Genomic DNA, 15268 nt, shown 5'->3' with positions numbered 1-15268 from the left:
GCTGTGTAACCTTGAGCAAGGCACTTTTTTTTTTCCCGGCTGCGCTGCACAGGATCTTAGTTCCTAGACCAGGGATTGAACCCGGGCTGGCAGTGAATGGACAGCCAGGGAATGCCCGAGCAAGGCACTTCTGCTCTAAGTCTCAGTTTCCTCATCTGTAAAGTGGGGACACTGGCATCTTTGTCATTGGTCATCAAAAGGATTAAAGGCAATACATATTATACAGACCCAACACATGGCAGTCAAGAACAAACGTTTTCTTTGTTTTTTCCTTGTTGCACAAAATGACATTCAGATCAGTTGGGCTTTCTAAATAGGTTGGATTTCTTGCTAGAGAGAATGGCAGGGAGGTTAGTCAACATGGCTGGGATTATTTTTCTTTTTTTAATTTTTATTAGTAAACTAAATTTTATTTTGGGAATTCTTTTAGTTGTATAGCTCTTTGGTCCTTTTTAATTTTTTTTTCCAAACCAGGATGATATTTGACACTTCAGAAAAAAATCCAACGTTGGCTGTTTATAGGAATAAGAATTATCCTTCATAGGAATGTAGAAAAGACATTCAGAGAAGAGAAGCAGCATGAAGTCCAACCAAGCCCTGGGAAATCATCATAACACATTTATTGGAAATGTCCATCTTATCCATAATTAAACTATAGCTGTTAAGTTTATACTGCAAGTGAGAAAAATAACTATTTTGACTCCTCAATCTTTCTTTAAGATAAATTATCACTTTTTTCATAAGGTATCAGCTATAAGGAAGCTTAGTGAAGTTTTGATTTTTTTGAAAAGAAGTTAATGATCTGGAAGTTTCAACTCACTTGAGTTAAAGACTGACTCCCCTCACAGGTCAAGGTATACACCATGGTCTGCAGCAGGGGCGCACCTGTGTAAAATGGCTGGGACTCTTGGGACAGAGTCTTAAAAAGTAAATTAGTCCTATTTTATTCTAATTATAAAAGTAATACTGAATTTCAGCCTATATGGTAGACTGAGTTGGTAACAAACTATCTTTTCTCCCGGTCTACACTCCTAGAACTGTTTGGAAATGTTGCCTACCAAAAAACCATTTCCAACTCCAACTTGTCCTTTCTTCACCATTGGAAGAGCCCACTTACCACTACAGAGAGTGGAGAACACTCACATTCATTTTTCCAGCCTCTCTTGTGGATATAGGCAGGTTACTGAGTCCTGGCCATTGGGAACTGAGGGAAAGCTTGCAAAGGGACTCTGGGGAAGATTATCCTCCCTAATAGAAAGAGAGGCATGAGAGGAAAAGCCCCCTTCCTTTACTCTGGGTATGGCCATGTCTGCTGCTGCCATCTTGTGACCATAATAAAGAATATTACAGATGGACTGCAGACAGGAAAAATGGAAAGTTCTCAGTTCCTTGCTGTCATTGTTGAGTCACAAAGTTAAGTTGAGAATCCTTAATCTTTGCTACAACCATTCATCATTGAGTATTATGTTAGCTATAAATTTGTCATATATGGCGTTTATTATGTTGAGGTATGTTCCTTCTATACCAAATCTGTTGAGAGATTTCATCATGAAAGGATGTTGAATTTTGTCAAATGTTTTTTCTGCATGTATTGAGATGCTTATATGGTTTTTATCTTTCATTCCATTAATATGGTGTATTATATTTATTGGTTTGCATATGTTGAGCCATCCTTGCATCCCAGAGATAAATACCACTTGATCATGATGTATGATCCTTTTAATGAACTGTTGAATTCAGTTTGGTAGTATTTTGTTGAGAATATTTGCATCTGTATTCATCAGGGATATTGGTCTGTAATTTTCTTTTCTTGGAGTATCCTGATCTAGCTTTGGTATCAGGGTAATGCTGTCCTCATAAAATGAGTTTGGTAGTATTCCCTCCCTTTCAATTTTTTGGAAGAGTTTGAAAAGGATGGGCATTGATTCTTCCTTAAATGTTTGGTAGAATTTACCCATAAAGGCACCTGGTCCTGGGTTTTTCTTTGTTGGGACATTTTTGAATACTTATTCAATCTCCTTACTATCGGTCTGTTCAGATTTTCTACTTCTTCATCATTCAGTCTTGGCAGGTTGTATGTTTCTAGGAATTTATCCATTCTTTCTTTTTTTAAAAAAAAATATTTATTTATTTGGTTGCACCGGATCTTAGTTGCAGCAGGCGGGCTCCTTAGTTGCGGCTTGTGGGCTCCTTAGTTGTGGCTTGCCCACTCCTTAGTTGCAGCACGCGAGCTCCTTAGCTGTGGCATGCGAACTCTTAGTTGCGGCATGCATGTGGGATCTAGTTCCCTGACCAGGGATCGAACCCCGGCCCCCTGCATTGGGAGCGCGGAGTCTTAGCCACTGGACCACCAGGGAAATCCCTATGCACAAGTTTCTGTGTGTACTTATGTTTTCATTTCTCTTAGGAAGACCTTGAGCTTGGAACACATGGAGAGCACTCACTTGCCCCCAAATTAAGTTAAACTGCATGTTTAGGGTATGTAAAGCTCCAGATGGTCAGGTTAGAACAAATGTGGGAATGTGTTTCTATGGCATCTGCTAGTCTTTGAGAGTTTCCCAGGAGCAATCACCTCTGCTTCTTATAGCCTTCCTATGTCTCAGATTTGAGGTCGTAACCTAGTCACTGTTCTCCTATGTGAGGACTGTAATTGCTGGGTCATATGATAATACTATGTTTAACATTTTGAGAAACTTCCAAATTTCTTTCCATTTTGTATTCTTTTTTCTTTGGCCGCGCTGCACAGCTTGCGGAATCTTAGTTCCCCAACTAGAGATGGAACCCGTGCCCTCTGCAGTGGAACGGCAGAGTCCTAACCGCCGGACCACCAGGGAATTCCCTCCAGTTTGTACTCCCACTATCCATGTATGAGGGTTCCAATTTCTCCATCCTCATCAATACTTGTTATTATCTGTCTTTTTAATTTTAGTTACCCTAGTGGTTGTGAAGAGGTATCTCAATGTGATTCAATTGATTTCTGACAAAGGTGCAAAGGTTATTCAAAGGAGAAAAGATAGTCTTTTCAACAAGTAGTGCCAGAACAATTGGATGTACATATGCAAAAAATGAACCTCAACCCTAACCTCTCATCATAAAGAAAAATTAACTCAAAATGGATTATAGACTTACATGTAAAGATTAAAACTACAACTTCTGAAAGGAAACTTAGAGGAAAATTTCTATTACCTAGATCAAGCACAAATTTCTTAGATATTATATAAAAAATATAATCCATAAAATAAAAAATGATAAATTGGCCTTCATCAAAATTAAGAACTTTTGCTCTTCAAAAGATACTGTTAAGAGAATGAAAAGATAAGCCACAAATTAGTAGGAGAAAATATTCACAAAACACATATCTAACAAAGGATTTGTATCCATAATATATAAAGAACTCTCAAAACTTTATAATGAGATAACCAACAGCCCAACAGAAAATGGGCAAAAGATTTGAATAGACACTTCACTAGTTAAGCAAACAAGCACATGAGAAGATGTCCAACATCATTAGTCATTAGGGAAATGTAAATTAAAAGCCACTCAAATGGCTCAGATTAAAAAAAAAAGTACCAAGTTCTAGTGCAGATGAGGAACAACTAGAACACTTATACATTGCTGGTGGGAATGCACTGTGGTACAGCCACTCTAGAAAACTGTTTCTCAGTTTCTTATAAAGTTAAATATATACTTATCATATGACTCAGCAATCTCACTCCTAGGTATTTACCTTAGAGAAGTGACAACTTATATTCATACAAAAGCCTATACATGAATGTTTAGAGTAGACTTATTTATAATTTTCAAAATGTGGAAACAATCCAAATGGCCCTCAATTGGTGAACAGATAGATAAACTACGGTTCATCTATACAATGGATCCCTACATAGCAACTAAAAGAAACCAACTACTGATACACCCAACAACATGGTTGAATTGCAAATGCATTATGCCAACTTAAAGAAGTTAGACTGAAAATGGTACATACTGCATGATTCCATTTATGTGACATTGTTGAAAAGGCAAAACCCACAGGGAAAGAAAACAAACAAGTGGTGGGAGTTTTGGATTGATATATACACACTATTATATTTAAAATAGATAACCAACAAGAACCTACTGTACAGCACAGGGAGCTCTACTCAATATTCTGTAGTAACCCAAATGGGAAAAGAATTTGAAAAAGAATATATATATATATATAACTGAATCACTTTGCTGTGCACCTGAAACTAACACAACATTGTAAATCAACTATAGTCCAACATAAAATAAAAATTAAAAATAAAAACAAGGAACAAAAAAGAAAACAAACAAGTGGTTGTCCAGGGTTCAGGGTGGGGTGAGGAGCCAACATCAGAGGGAAAGTAGGGAATTTTGGGGAGTGATGGAACTGTTCTGTATTTTAATTGTGGCAGTGGTCACACACAACTCTATGTGTCTGTCAATACTGAAGTGAATGAATTTTATTGTATCTAAGTTATACCTCTGACCTTGCCTGAATTTCTTGTCTGGCCTCTGATCAATTTCTATTGATTGAGGAAGGCCAAGAACCCTGGTCGGTATCACATGGAGTGAGATATCCAGACCCCCAGGGGATGGACAGCCGCCCAGCCTATCCAGTTTCCACGTATGAGCTGCAATGAAACTAAACTAGATGGCACATTCTTTACCCTTCACTGTAAACATCTTCAGTCTGTTCTAAAGCGCTGCAGCTCCGGGATACTCGAGTCTCCTGGGTGGCGTTCACTGATACCCACCCACTGTGGGGTACAGCACACCAAGGTACGTTGCTCCATGTCAGACCACTATGCCCTTTTCCAGGCCACCCTGGTCACCGTCTGTGGAGAAGGCATCTTACCAGCAAGCCCGGATATGACGGTTCCCCACCACTGCTCATGCAGTCAAGAGTTGGGAATGTTCTAGAATTGCTTAATTAGGAAAGTTCCTTTCACACTCCAGTGGTGATTTTTGATTGAACTCAGCATGAGTTTTAATCCTCTGGCAATTCTTCCTGGATGAGCCTATGCTTTAAAAGATCTATGTTGGGCCACCAGGCTACTGAAATCCTGTTAATCCTTCAAGGCTCATTTCAAATGCTCCCTGCTCTAGGAAGCCTTCCTGGGTTTCTTCTTCCCTCTCAACCAGTTGTGACCTCTCCCTCTGTCACATATTCTCTTAAAGCATCTGGCACTGCCTAGGTACCCCAAAATGCTGATCCCTGCTTCCTCACCAGAGCACCTTTTGTATGTCATTTACTGTGCTTATACTGAACTTGTTTTAAACTTGTTTCTCCCAACAATCCTCTGTCTGTCTCTCTCATAAAAGCAGGAACTGGGTCACTCCTTACACTGTGAAATTTATCCCTAAAATGCCCAATAATGTTCACGATCACATGGCAGGCACTGTGATTGACATTTCATCCTCAGAAAATAGAGAGGTACAGGGATCCATGGCTCTCCTCAAGTCTTATATGTGAGAGCTGGGATTCAAAACCAAGGTCATTGGAGACCTGAAGTTCAGAGCTCTTAAGATGTAGCATGGTGGCTTTTACCTGGTAGATATACAAGGAAGATGTTGTATTGACTTTCCCTATTAGTGATCTGTTACTGTGTGTACCACTAAAATTGGCTGTTTTTTGTCTATTAATCAATAAAGTGTTTTCTGAACAGCAAATAAATAAATAAAATAAAATAAATTATACCTCTGAGACTTCCCTGGTGGTCCAGTGGTTAAGACTCCGCCCTTCCACTGCAGGGGGCATAGGGTTTGATCCCTGGTCGGGGAGCTAAGATTCCGCATGCCACGTGGCACGGCCAAAAAATAAAAAAATAAATAAAAATTTTAAAAATTTAAAAATAAATTATACCTCAATAAAACTGACTTTCAAAAATTATACTTTGGGGAGCTTAACTAGAAGATGGAACTAAAAATATATAGGTAACAACAACAACAAAGATGGAAGAATATGATTCTAAGTTAAAATATTCTAAGATCCATTTTTGCATAGGAGGAGTATAGAAATCTTAATTTACTTTAGATATTATGTTAGGTATCTCTGTTTAAAAATGTAGGGGTAACCAATAAAGGGCAGAAATAAAATACAGGCATCTCTTGCTTAACATCAGTAATCTGTGTTAGAAATCAGATGTTCTGTGTGAAAACACAGACCAGAAGGAAGTGTAGTTCCCATTATTTTAAATGGGAAAAATTATAATGCATGATGTGTCAACACCAAACCCCAAACAATTTCCTAAAACATAAATAAAATACAGTGAAACACCTGTACACAAGCAACAGTCTATTGTATTAAGATTTAATATGATTAACCAGCAGTAGCAGCGGCACTTACATCTGTCCCAAGTCTGGGCGAGGGGAGAACTAGGCAGCCCTGTACCACAGGCCCTCACACTTTCTTTCTTTCTTGAAGAAACACAAAACCCTTGAGATTCATGTACTGTATGACGGAGAAAAAAAAAGTACCTAATGTTCCCCCCCAAAAAGATAGTATATTTTGTACTTTCTAAAGTGTTCATTAAAATGGAAGAAAAAAATGAAAAAAACAAAAGATTTAATATGATTAAAACCACTGCTTCCTTCAAACAGTGTAGTACCAACATAAAGATAGACACACAGACCAACAGAACAGGCTATAGACTAGAAAGCCTAGAAATAAAGCCACACATATATGGTCAGTTGATTTTCAACAAGGATGCCAAAACCATTCAATGGGGGAAAAGACAGTCTTTTCAATAAATGGTACTGGGACAACTGGATAGCCACATACAAAAGATTGAAGTTGGACCCTTACTTTATACCATGTACAAAAATTAACTCAAATAGATTAAAGACCTAAACATAAGAGCTAAAACTATAAAACTGTTAGAAAAAAACACAGGGGAAAAGCTTTACGCCATTGTATTTGGCAATAATTTCTTGGATATGACACAAAAGCACAGGCAACAAAAGAAAAAATTGATAAATCTGACTTCATCAAAATTTACAACATTTGTGAATCAAAGGACACTAACAAGAGAGTGAAAAGCCAACCCACTGAATGGGAGAAAATATTTACAAATCACATATCTGATAAGAGATTAATATTCTGAGAATATAAAGAACTCCTACAACTCAACAACAAACAAGCAACCCAATCCAAAAATGAAGAAAGGCTGTGAATAGACATTTCTCCAAAGAAGATGTATGAACATCAATAAGTCCATGAAAAGATGTTTAACATCCCTAGTCATTAGGGAAATGCAAATTAAAACCACAATGAAATACCACTTCATAGCAAGTAAGATGACAATTAAAACAAAACAGAAAATAACAAGTGTTGGCAAGGATGTGGAGAAATTAGAACGCTTGGCACTGCTGGTGGGAATGTAAAATCATGCAGCTGCTGTGGAAAACAGTTTGGTGGTTTCTCAAGAAGTTAAACATAGGATTACCATATGATCTAGCAATTTCAGTTCTAGGTATATAGCCAAAAGAATTGAAAGCAGGGACTCAAATGGTTATTTGTACACCAACGTTCATAGCAGTGTTATTCCCAATAGTCAAAAGGTAGAAACAACACAAATGTCCATCAACAGATAAATGGATAGACAAAATATATTATATACATAAAATGAAATATTAACTTTAAAAAAGAATACAATTTTGATACATGCTACAACATGGATGAACCTGGGAAACATTATGCTAAGGAAAATAAGCCAGACACAAAAGGACAAATATTGTATGATTCCACGTGGATAAGGTACCTAGAATAGGCCAATTCATAGACAGAAAGTAGAACAGAGGTTACCAGGGGCTGGGGGACACAGAAGAAATAGGGAATTATTGTTTAATAGGTACAGAGTTTGTTTGAGATGATGAAAAAGTTCTGGAAATGGAAGTGGTGATGGTTGCACATTGTGATTGTACTTGATGCCACTGAATGTACACTTAAAAATGGTTAAAAGAGTAAGTTTTGTTATGTATATTTTACTACACACAAAAAGCAAAACCAGAAACCACTGCTTCCTAACCACCAAATAAATGATGCTGCTGTTAGCAAACGAGAGCCTTGTGTGTAACAGCCTGATACCATGATACTTCCCTTAGCACCAACATCTCAGATGCACACCCATTTTGTTGACGTGGAGGCACAATTTACAAAGAACACTTCATTCTGATATTCTACCAATAGTGGCTGGAATATTGCTTGAGCTATTTCCTACACTGAGTTCTGTTTAAAACATTGTGCTGAGTTTTAGGGATGTAAATATAAAATTTTCTTATCTAAATATTGGTCAGAAAATGTTGCATTGAGAGATAAGAAACTTGTGTAATGTTCTGGTATTGAAAACCGAGAGGATTCTCGTGGGAAATGCCTCACAAAGTATGAATTACAGATCTTCCAAACTAAGAGAAGCAAAACCAAGAATAAAGAAAACTAAACCATTAAAATAGAAGGCTTGGAAGGAGAAAAAAGATGCATAGAGAAAGCATAGTAAATGTAAAACACAAAATTATATGGTAGAAATAAGTTCACATTGATCAATAATCACAATAAATGTAAACAGATCAATGTTTACCTATTATAAGACAGAGACTTTAATATTGGATTTTTTTTATGAAGCTTTTTGATTTTTACAAAAGATACTCCAAAAACATAATGACAGAAAGACTAAAGATAAAAGACTATACTTCAGGGAAATACTAGTCAAAAGAATGCTAGTATGCATCTATAATAATAAGTTCATCTCAATATATGTAGCAAAAAATCAATAGACTCACAAGGAGAAACTGGTAAATGAGCAATCATAATGGGAGATTTTCCTCCCCAACATTTTTTAATGAAAAATTTCCAATGTACCACAAGGTGGAAGAATCTTAGAGCATACATCCAAATACTTACTGTCTAATTCTACCAATAACAGTTTTACTCTGTATTTGCTTTTTCACAGGTCTATCAATCTCTCCATCTTTCTATTCATTTATTAAGCCATCTTATTTTGCATGCATTTCAAAGTAAATTCAGTTCCTTTTCCCTTAAACACTTCATTAAATAAGGTTGAATATCTGATTGCAATTTTTTCTTTTGAAATGAATTTTATATACAACGAAATACACAAATCTTAAGTGTATATTTGCTGAGTTTTCACAACTGCATATATCTGTGTAACCTAAACTCCAGGCAAGATACAGAACATTACCATTATTCCATGAAATTCTCTCATCTCCTTTCTTAGTCAATCATAATGGGAGATTTTAACACACTTCTCAGAAATGCATGGATCAAGCAGACAGAAAAAAAAAAAGAGTAATGATCTACAAAATGTGAACAATGCAATTAACAGACTTGAGCTAACAGACATAGAAAGAACTTCCTTCCGTTAACAGGGAGAGCATATTCTTTGAAAGCACATTTATGAAAATGAACCATGTACTAGGCCTCAAAGGGATATTCCACAGACTCCAAAGTATGAGTGTCACACAGACCACATTCTCTGACCACAAAGCTAGCAAACCCATCTTGCCATGGCTTGGGAAGATCTTGCCTGGGCATGGAGCCAACCACGGATGGGAAAGCAGGGTCCATGGGTAGATGTTGTCTCCCAACCCTATCACATGAGCTGCTGGATCCTACTGGAACCTATTCCTGCTTATGCCAGTTTTTATTGGGTCTCTGTCATTTGCAACCCAAGAGTTCTGAATAAAACAGATACTTCCCAGGTGAGACATGGTACAGCTATGAAGGCATCTTGCTATTGAATGAACAATTCTTCACATGTAAAGTTTGTTTCAAGTATAGAGCCCATTATTTCATCACCCATGAAAGAATACATATTTTTTAATGATGTCCTCTTTATAGATGAAACAACTGAGATTCCAAAAGTTGAATGACTCATTCAATATCACAGCTCCAGTGAGCCCTTTCACATGGCTTTGAAAATCTCTGAGTGAACCTCTGTCATTCTAACTCTACTCCATCTGTTTCCTTGTTCCTGCACTAGACAGTGAGTTCCTCTAGGGGAGGGACCGGGTCTTCCTCATCTTTGTGTCCCCACTGCCTAGCAAAGGACCTGTCAAGTAGAAGATGTCACTGACACTTACTAGCTGAGTGGTTGAAGGAATGAATGACTTGATTATCAAGTCAAAGAGCAAGATTTAATGTGTGAGTTTGAGGGAGGAAAGAGAAAGAAATGGCCTTCCTTAGGACTCTTTCAGGGACATGAGACAGAAAACTAATTCAAACCATTGTAAAGAAAAGAGGGGGATTTAAGAAAACCATAGAATGCCAGGCATAACTTTCGCCACAGGCTCTTATAAGTATTAAGAACCTCTTCGGACTTCCCTGGTGGTGCAGTGGTTAAGAATCCGTCTGCCAATGCAGGGGACACAGGTTTGAGCCCTGGTCCGGGAAGATCCCACATGTCGCAGGGCAACTAAGCCCACGTGCCACAACTACTGAGCCTGCGCTCTAGAGCCCGCGAGCCACAACTGCTGAGCCCTAGTGCCACAACTACTGAAGCCTGCACGCTTAGAGCCCACGCTCAGCAACAAGAGAAGCCACTGCGATGAGAAGCCCGTGCACCACAACGAAGAATAGCCCCCGCTCGCCGCAACTAGAGAAAGCCCACACACAGCAACTAAGACCCAACGCAGCCATTAAAAAAAAAAAACAAAAAAAAAACTCTTCATCTCTCTGAGGATATGTTGGCCTATTCTCTTGGTCTTTGCCATGGGACGGTGAACATGTAGCATCCTTACAGCTTATAATCCAAGGAATGAAGAGTTGAGACTTGAACCCAGATGGTCTGATGCCAGTAACCACATGATACGGACATAAAAAGGAAACCCAGGTGGTTGAGAATAATTGAATCCACTCTACAGAATAATCTATACGGCATGGTAGTTAAGAATGTGGGCTCTACCTAGGGATAAATATCAGCTGTTTCACTTGCTAGAGGTGTGATTTTGGGGAAGTAATTTTTTTTTTTTTTGCCACGCCTCACAGCACACAGGATCTTACTTCCCCAACCAGGGATCAAACCTGTGCCCCCTGCAGTGGAAGTGCACAATCTTAACCACTGGACTGCCAGGGAAGTCCCTGGGGAAGTAATTTAACTTCTGTGCCCTCGTCTGTAAAATGGGCATACCTCATTGTCCTCATGTGTAAAACAGTACACATCTGTATTAGTTTGCTAGGGCTACCATTATAAAATACTACAAGCTGCGTGGCTTAAACAACAGAAATTTATTTTCTCACAGTTCTGGAGGCTAAAAGTCCAAGATCAAGGTGTTAGCAAGTTTGATTTCTTCTGAGGCCCCTCAGAAGGTGGCTCCTTTCTTGCTATGTCCCCCATGGTCATCATCTAGTCTCTGTCCTAATCTCCTCTTAAAAGGACACCAGTGATACTGGATTAGGGCCCACCCATATCACCTAACTTTACCTTAATCACTTCTTTAAAGGCCGTATCTCCAAATAGTCACATTTTGAGGTATTGGAAGTTAGGACTTGAACATATGAATTTGGGGGTGCGGGAGAGGGATATACTTCAGCCCATAACACTACCTCTTAGGGTTATTGTGAAGATTAAATGAGACAATATATCTAAAGGAAAGATCAGGGGACCTAGAATGCTGTAAGAGCTTAATAACCGTTCAATGTAACACTTACTTTAGGCATAAGGGTATCTGACAAGTCACAAATCTTTCTCTGCTAGGATATTGGCTGGAAGTGCCCTGGGGGCTTCTCTCATCCAGGTGCTCAGTCCAGGATCATCTTTGCCTTATGGTCTATAGTCCCCAACTTGAGCTCACAACTGTTCTGTTCTGTTCTTCCTGTGGAGAGTTCTCAGACTTCCTTTCTGTAACTGCCCCAAGGTTAGTCTTGAAAACGAGGAGACATTCTGTCCCAGCTACTTATAGCTCTGTGAGTGCCTTTCCAATACCACTGTAATTTCTACTCCTTGGGCAAGCCACTTACTAAAATTTAATGACAATCACATTTATAAAGCCATTTTCAGTTTACAAAGCTCTTTTCCATGCATTCTCTCTCTTGATCCTCATAACATCTGTAGGAAGGAAGGATGCTTTTCTCTATTTTATAAATGAAGAAAATGAGGCTGTGAGGAGTAGGATCACCGTCCTAGGTCACACGTGGCAGAGATGCACCTCAAATTCTTGTCTTTGGGTTCCAATATGTCAGGAGTAGCTCACCCTTTCAGGCATTTTTCTACAATATAAATAATCCAGTACACCAGCCTGGGTTGGGGGAGATGTAGGTAAATTATTTGGGACTATTTTGACTGGAAGTGACAAAAACCCAACTCAAACTGGCTTCAGCAAAAACTGAATTCATTGGTTTACCTAACAGAACAATCCAGAAGCAGGTCTTCAGGCATGGATGGATCCAGGTGCTCAAATTATGTCACCAGGACTGTCTCTCTCTATTTCTTAGCTTCTCTTTGTGTTCACTTTATTCTTAGACAATCTCTCTGCTTGGGGTGTCAAAGATGCCCCCCTGTGGTTGAAGCTGAAGCCCCAGCTCAACAAACTCAGTAAAAGGGGAACAATTTCTTTCTTGTAAACTGCAACAAATGACCTGGATATCATTCTCAACTATTTGGATTGGCTTATGAGCCAATCATTGTGTCTAGAACAATGGAATATGTTCATTGTCCAGGCCTGATCATTTGCCCCACTCTGGAGAGGATTAGGGTGAGCCTCACCAAATCCAAGGCCTGAGTGAGGGGGAAAGGAGTTTCTTTAAAGACAAAGTACTGATGTCAGAAGCGGTGTGGGTGGCAGGCAGCTCTCTCCAGGGTGTCATCGCTCTGCAGAGCTAGAACAGAGCAACCAGTGAGGAGCTGGGGGCCCATCTTAGCAAGAACTCTCAGTTCTTCCCTGGAGAGAGAGTAGTAAGTGGACTTCTGTGATTTTTTTCCTGGAGTGCCTAGCTTGGCTCAGCAGGACAGGAAAAAAGACAATAATTCATGGCAGAATAAGGAGAAAAGATGGAACTTCTGGCTCCGGTAACTTATATTCAGAACAGTACCCACACCAGGAGCACCCACAGAAGGAGACTTTGAGGTGCCCTTTGAGGATGACTTCCCTCCCCCCTCTTCCCAGCACCTTCTGTCTCCCCATGAAGCTGTGAGCTCCAGGAGGGCAGGGACCACGTCTGTTTTACCCACCATCTTCTCCCAGGGCCTAGCATAGCGCTGTGCTGGCACACTGCAGGAGCCTATCACATATTTATTGGGTGGATGAAAAAAATTAATGAATCAGGTTGATCACTTGAATTGGCAGGATGGACTCACCTCTTTGTACAAGTCAATCCCCCTCTTTGGCCTCTGTTCTCCATCTGTCAAGCGGGAGAAGGTGTAGAATGAGACTCTCTTCACAGCCCCTTCCAGCTCATGCTTCTGGGATCTTAGAGTTCTCAGGAGACAGCCTGGATGCCTCTTTAAGGAACCAGAGGAAGGGGAAACCAAATTGATTGAGCATACTGTCTAAGGTGAGATGACTTCACATGGGTCTGTGGTCCCCAAATTGTGGGGGACTGCACTTTTTTTTTTTTTTAATTTAGGAAGGAAATAACACTGCCTGTTTCTTATTTTGCCAAATAAGTCCACTGGTGGGGGGAACAACTGCCATTAACTATCATCACCATTTCTTTAAAAAATGGAATTTTTTATACCAGGAAGGCAGGAAGTACTTCATCTCAGAAACAAAACAAAACAAAACAAAAAAACAGCCCCTCTACCCCGGGAAAAAAGACAGGTGGCAACCTCACATGATGATAATTATGTGTGTTTTTTTGCAGATAGATCTAAATTTCACCAGACTGATACCTGTATATGGTCCAGCATTTGGAACCTACTAACAGAGATTATTTTCACTACCTCTCAACACCTGTGAAGTGGGGCTTAACCTGCCCACTTTACAGATGGGGAAACAGAGGTTCAGAGAGCAAGTGCAAGGTCATGGAGACAGTTACGTAGTAGTCAGAGTTTTCTGGATGCCAACCCAGATCATCTTGGCAGTTCCTAAGCCAAAAGGTATTTCACTGCAGGGAAGAAATGACCTGCACTGGCTCCCTTGGAGTGTCCCCTCGTATTCTCGGGCCTAACCGCGAACTGCCTGGACCGGTATGCTCTGTTCTTTAACACACCCTCCTGATGTGTCCGCTTCATGCCAGGCACTGGGAGAGTGTAGGGAGAGAAACCAACACGTTCCCAGCCTCCTTTTCTCCTGTTCCCCATACTCACCCCGGGTCCCGCTCTCCAGGCCCAGCTCCACACACTGGCGGCCAACGAATCCCCACCGCGGGCGTGGGCCGCTAACAGTTTAGGAGGTTCCCTCTCCCAGAGGTGCTGGCAATTTCCTAGGAGACTCCGGGAACCTTCAACGCCTCCAAGACCCAAAGGACTGGAAGCGTAAGGGTGCCACTCGAGAGATACTGTGGTAGGCTGTACCCCGGTAATTTGGGAGCAAGGCATCAGTTCAAACGCTGTGAACTAGCACCCTGTTCTGCCCCTCCCCCGTTCCCGTGGGCTTTGCGTGGACCCACAATCGCACAGCTCCGGCCGGAAGGAGGGGGTCCCCCGAATTAGAAGGCCTTACTGTGGCGGGGGCTTACTGCTCCGGCTGGGGGACCCCAGGGACCGTGCCGACCCCTCTCCGGGACTGGCAGACACCCGAGCTCCCTTTCCTGTTCCGCTCCGCCCCGCACGCCGGCGGCAGGAACGCGCCTCCGTCGGGCCGCGCCGGTGCCCGAGAGCTCGCGCCTCCGCGCGGGAGCGCGCCCCGGGGAGAGCCCGAGCAAGATGGAGGCCGCGCCGAGGCCGCCGCCTGGGCCCGGGAAGCTGCCGCTCGGAGCGCCGAGCCGCGGCGCCTAGGCCGTGCCAGTCCCGGACCCACTGCTCCGGACCGGGCCCAGGTTGGTCTCCCCGCACCCCCTTCCCGCGGCCGCAGCCTCCGCGCGCGTCCGGCCTGGGCGCGCGGCAGCCGGCCCCCCCCACCCCCCAACCCCTGGCCCTACCCGGGCCCGGCCGCTCCCCCGCGCCCCGGGGACAGCCCCTGCCCACTGCCCGCCCCTCGCGGCTCGGGCTGCATGCCGGCGCCTGTCCCTCGTCCCCTTGGCCTGGAAAACCTCTCTCCCTGTAGCCCTGGCCCGCCAAACCTAGGCTCCCCCCAGCCCTGTCTTCTGAGGGACCCTCCCAACCCCCCCGCCCCGTGTTCAGACCCTGCGGCCCCGGCCCCCGATGTCCCT

Source organism: Eubalaena glacialis, chromosome 7, assembly GCF_028564815.1.
Source record: "Eubalaena glacialis isolate mEubGla1 chromosome 7, mEubGla1.1.hap2.+ XY, whole genome shotgun sequence".
NCBI classification, from domain to species: domain Eukaryota; kingdom Metazoa; phylum Chordata; class Mammalia; order Artiodactyla; family Balaenidae; genus Eubalaena; species Eubalaena glacialis.
The sequence above is the reverse complement of the archived record's forward strand: the minus strand, read 5'-3'. Positions refer to the sequence as shown.